We start from the raw sequence: 6,120 nt of genomic DNA, 5'->3' as shown, positions 1-6,120 counted from the left end.
TGCTACGCCCTGCTACGTCCCGCTATGCTCTGCTATGCCCTACTACGCCCTGCTACGCTCTACTGTGCCCCGTTACGCCCTGCTACGCTCTACTGTGCCCTGCTACGTCCCGCTATGCTCTACTGTGCCTTACTACGCCGTGCTACGCCCTGCCACGCTCTACTACGCCCTGCTACGCTCTACTGTGCCCTGCTACGCCCTGCTACGCTCTGCTATGCCCTACTACGCCCTGCCACGCTCTACTACGCCCTGCCACGCTCTACTGTGCCTTACTACGCCCTGCTACGCCCTGCCACGCTCTACTGTGCCCTGCTACGTCCCGCTATGCTCTGCTGTGTCCTGCTGTGTCCTGCTACGCTGTGCCTTGTAATGCCCACAGTGCCCTGCTTTGCCATGAACTACTACAAACTACTATTTTTTGTGACTGTTCTTGCCACTCTTCATTTTAACCTCACAGGTCGTCAGACCCCGCCTACCAAGAGCCTGGGTCTGGGTCCGGGTCTGTCCCAGGTTTCTACCTAAAAAGGAGTTTTTCCTCGCCACTGTCACACTGTTGCTTGCTCTGGAGGGAACAACTAGACCTGTTGGGTCCATGTAAATTCTGGACTGTGGTCTAGACCTACTCTATCTGTAAAGGGTCTTGAGATAACTCGTTATGAATTGATACTATAAATAAAATTGAATTGAAGTTGTCTCGCCCTCGTTCTCCGTGAAGTTTTGCTAGGAGAGCACGTGATGCTGCGTTTGATGTGAAGTGAGTTTCAGATTACTTTTAGTGCTACAACTGTAAAAATGTACTCAGGTTCTTTACAACTCGGTATAAACAATATTTATAACTGCTTTAATCCAGCAGCAAGAAATGTAGTCAAAGACAATATTGACGACTGATTCATCTTTTCAATCAATAAGGAAGTCAAAAAAACATCAAAACCTACGTGTTAGAGATGTAGTAGTGCAAAGACCAGCTATAAATTTAATACTGTTTGATTTTAAGCGTAAACAACTACTGGAACATGAGTCTGGACTCCGGCAACATCTGATGGGAATTTTTCACAATAATTACATTTTAAATTTTTACTTGTTAGATTAATGCAGATTAGAAATAGAAGCTTGTTTCCTATTTTTGGAATATCTTCACTATTTTATTCGGAGATACAGCTGACGCCAAAACCCTAAAACGAGTCTGCTGCTGACATAAGCATGTTAGTAAAACCCTGAACAGATGTAGGAGTAATTGAGCCTCTTTAAAAGGGATCAAAGAGGACAAAACAAAGTCCCCGGATACAGAAGACTTGGTGTTAAGTCTGTCCTCTGCTCGTCTTCTGCCCCGGTAACAGAGACGGTGAACTCATTAAATAAAGCTGTTGCCCCAGTGAGGCCAACGAGAGCCTGATGTAGGTCTAGGTGGTGGAGAGCCTGATGTAGGTCTAGGTGGCGGAGAGCCTGATGTAGGTCTAGGTGGCGGAGAGTGTGAGGTAGGTCTAGGTGGCGGAGTGCCTGATTTAGGTCTAGGTGGCGGAGAGCCTGATGTAGGTCTAGGTGGTGGAGAGTGTGATGCAGGTCTAGGTGGTGGAGAGTGTGATGCAGGTCTAGGTGGTGGAGAGCCTGATGCAGGTCTAGGTGGCGGAGAACGTGAGGTAGGTCTAGGTGGCGGAGAGTGTTTTTTCCGTTGTTAATTTCTAAAGAAACAACGATGTGTAACAGGGCTCCATTACCTTGTATCTCATGTTATGGCTTCGTAGCAGACGTCTTTTGTAAAAATTAGGCTAACGGTTGTGTCATAACCACACGACTTGCTGTCGCATAAACAACAAATTACCATATTGTCAGGAGAAGCTCGCAGACAGTGTGGACTTCCATCAGCTGCTTAGGTTTAATTACTAATGTTAACTAGCATGTTAGTTAGCAATAATTAGCCTGTTCCTATGTCAATGTTAACTAGCATGTTAGCAATAATTAGCCTGTGTCTATCTTATCTCCTAACGTATATCTACGCTCTCCGTCTCTACTGATTGGGAATGATTGAGATTTCTCTTGCACAGCTACCAGAAGACTTACAACTGTCAGACAGGTTGCTCTCTTTGGTGAATTCTATGGTGAATTCCCTGCTACATGAAAATAAAGAAGATGGCCGCCTGTTGCTGGCGAACAGCGGCCTTTCCAATCGGCTTTGGCCGCGACTTTGGACGACTCGGAGTTAAGCTCTGACGTCATTCTTAAAAAAAAGGAAGATGTGTTCTGAGTTTTGCCGACTGGATTCGGCACAAGTTGAATCCATCAACTACCCCTGCTCTGGTTGGTTGGAGCGCTGTCCTATCGCGTGCAGAGGGAATTTGAAAGACAAGCATTTATCCCGCCCCTCGGATTGAGCCCAGCCAATGAGGAGCTTCCAGACCCAACATCTGGATGATGTGGGTCTGGGAGCTCCCAGACCCGACATCTATACAGCGTAGTATCGCAATATTTTCAGTGGTAATACTGTCTCAATACACAGGCGCCAAGTATCCATCTATTGTTATATATATTATATACGTGTTGGTCAGTTTGTCTGCTCGCCAATCCCATTTTGAAGCAATAAAACTCAAGTGATATAAACAAAATGTTTCTTTTTTTAGAAGAAACAGATGTTGACAAAGTTTCCTTTTGGGGGACGTCACTTGAAACTGGGAAAAATAAGTTGAAAAAAAAGGTTATAAATTGCAATATATATATCGCAGAATATGTTTGAAATCGCAGTAATATCGTATCGAGGCTTACATTTTGAGATGATATCGTATCGGGAGGAATCTGGTGATCCCGCCCCCCCCCCCCCCCAATGTCATATACTTTCCTAATATCGTGCAGCGCTAATATGTATTACCACAAACACACAAAGCCAACAACAGGCCCGACATTTGACCCACAGAACCTTTGGTTTTGGTTTTTACTTCTACTTTGGTCATATTTTATAACAGAGATTTCACAATAAAAGCATAAATAACAAACAGGCCTACAAAAAAAGATACATTAAAACATAATATGTCCATATATTATAGTGTCAATCTATCTACATATTCATCCATCTACATATGTATCCATCTATCTATCTACATATTGATCCATCTATCTATATATTTATCCATCTATCTATCTATCTCATAATCTGACTAAACCCTTCCATTCAACATTAAAAGGAAAGAGGGTTCATTAAGTAGGTCAGGATCTCTGATGGTTGGTCTCCATTAAAGCCGTTTTCTCACATCAACAGCCTGAAGTTGCACAGGGAAATACAACCATGGAGGGAGGGGGGGAGTGGAGGGGAGGGGGGGGGGGTGCATGAGGAAGTAGGAAGTTGGATGCTTCTGTGGTTTAAGGAACTACAATGAGCTAAAGGCCTGCGGCTCTGTGTGTGTGTTTCGAGGCTTTTTAGGGCACTTTGAGTCCAAGAGAAACAAGAACATATCCTGCTTTGTGTGCTGCAGCTATTTTTATAGAACATATTAAATATGAATCATGTTGTTGTTTTCCGCAAGATAAGAACATGCAAACTGAGTGACATAGATCCAACGCTTGACTTTAACTAAGTAGATTTACTTTTAGGGGGGATTTAGGGGTGCAGGTCCCTGCACCCCTAACCCTGTATAGATCTGAGGCTGCTGTACTTTGAGTATTCCCATTTTGTTTTGCAGCTTTATGCTTTTACTTTTCTACATCTCAGGTCAATAAAACTGTACTTTTTATTGCATTTACTGCACGTTACATTTGTCTGACAGCTTCATATCTAGTGAAAACCTTACGTATCTTCCAGATGGGTTGATGTTGAATGTTTGTGTTAAATATCCCGTATCTTAAGCTAAGTAAAATCTTTAAAAAGTACCTTTGATCAGCTGGAAAATGCATCCTCACAAAGCCACAAACGTGGCTGTTTTTCTGACACCATGAAAAACTGACTTTATAGACATATTAAATATTCATTGTGGAGTAAAACCTTCCCAAACCAGTGTTTTTCCTCTTAAATCTGAAGTTTCTGGATTCATATTCCTGCTGCATTAATGTGCATGTTGCATTTTCCTGCTGTAGATGTTAAATGAGTACTTTAACTTTTCATACTTCACGTGCATTAATGTCGTGATCACATACTTTTACTCAAGTAAAGGGTTTTGAATGCAGGATTTTTTACTTGTAATTTCACAGTGTGGTATAAGTACTCAACCCTTGTGTTGTCTTCTCTGGCGACCTGCAACTTTTTGTTTTTCGGGGGTCCAAATGTGAAGAAAAAAAATCCAACGTTTTGGTCGTATTTTTCAACATTTTTGTTTTGTAGATTTTCTGATGTTTTTAACCACTTTTCCTGGCATTTTTGTAAGATTTTCCCAACATTTTTGTGACTTTTCTGGACGTTTTAGTCACTTTACCTGGCGTTTATTAAGATTTTCCCAACATTTTTGTGACTTTTCTGGACGTTTTAGTCACTTTTCCTGACGTTAATTAAGATTTTCCCAACATTTGTGTGACTATTCTGGACGTTTTAGTCACTTTTCCTGACGTTAATTAAGATTTTACCAACATTTTTGTGACTTTTCTGGACGTTTTAGTCACTTTTCCTGACGTTAATTAAGATTTTCCCAACATTTTTGTGACTTTTCTGGACGTTTTAGTCACTTTTCCTGACGTTTTTATAATTTCCTTTCTGTGCTTTTTGACATTTTCTTCCCACGTTTTTTTTTAAAGTTCTATTATCAGTTTTTCTCCAAATGCTATAAATTAAGAATAAAACTGATATATTTATTTTACTTGTATGGAACCATCCACATCATTTTGGTTTTAAACAAACCCGCGTTTCTGATGTAGAAACCTTTTGAAAACGGGTCAATTTGACCCGGTCACAGTACCGGATCTGAGTCCTCCTCCACTTGCTGCATGAAGCCCAGTAAAACAGGATTTAATCAGGCCTGGGCAGGTTGTTCAGCCGCTCCCAGGTGAAGGAGCACATACCTGGCACTACGTTCAACTAAGGTGGAGTAAAGTTAGCTTCGTACTCACCCTGGGTCGAAGAAGTGGACGTTTGACACTAATAATCTAAAGATAATAAAGCTATCCAAAGACAATAATCTCGTCCTCCAAAACAACATGAATGGAGAGTGCCGTGGTGGCGAGTCCTTCGTCGGTGCAGTCGGTTGGGAGGGTGCTGGCAAGTCCCGGTGATGTAACTTAACGCCACCAACCAAAAAAAAACAAAACAGGTTAGCCGGCTAACGTTAGCGGCGCGCGCCGTCGACGGTTACCTAGCTCGGCTAGCGGCAGTTAACACAGCGGAGCTAGCCGCGGTTAGCTAGTTAGCATCGAGCTGTTTACTTCCCAGCTGTCAGTGTCAGCGCAGTCCGAGTGCCCGTACGTTGTGTTTCGAGACTTCTTTGAAACAACGAAGCGTTTAAGAGTCACTTTTGATAGTTTCCGGGTAGCTACGGCCAACTTTACCCGCACTCCTGACTCGCGAGCAGTGCCATACTCGCCGTTGACACCGTTTTATCGGTGCCTTCTCGGAAACCCGGAAACGTACCGACACAAAATGGAGGCCGAGCTATCATACGCGCTGCATTAAAGTGCTGTCGTAAATGGCAGATTCCAAACTCCAACTTTATTTTGAAGGCTTTTAAGATAAGATAATACTTTATTCATCCCACAGCGGGGAAATTCCTTAGGTACAGTAGCATTCTCAACAATAACAGCAAAAAAACAAACAAACAAGTAAACACAAGAAAGACAGGCAAACAATAGACAATGTGCAGAAGGTAGACTGAAGTAAAGTGGCGTCTAATAAAGGTTTTGTAAAGTAAAGTGCGGTCGCCATAGTACAAGAAAACAACAATATTGCAGTGTAAGTAAGTGACTTTAAAATTAAAGTGAATATGTAATTAAAGTTATAAAGCAAAATTAGGTAACCATAACATGAGTTATATTCACCAGTGACCATGAATAATATGTAAAGATTAAGTACTTGTTATCAAAAAACATAAATACAGATAAAGTTATACAGAGAGTGTGTGGATTAAATGGAAAACAGGAACAGAACTACAAGGTTATCAGGTGGTGCAGGTGTTGTAGAGTCTGACAGAGACCTGAGGGGGGGCGGGGGGGGGG

This window comes from Etheostoma cragini, chromosome 2 (assembly GCF_013103735.1).
Source record: "Etheostoma cragini isolate CJK2018 chromosome 2, CSU_Ecrag_1.0, whole genome shotgun sequence".
NCBI lineage: Eukaryota > Metazoa > Chordata > Actinopteri > Perciformes > Percidae > Etheostoma > Etheostoma cragini.
The sequence above is the reverse complement of the archived record's forward strand: the minus strand, read 5'-3'. Positions refer to the sequence as shown.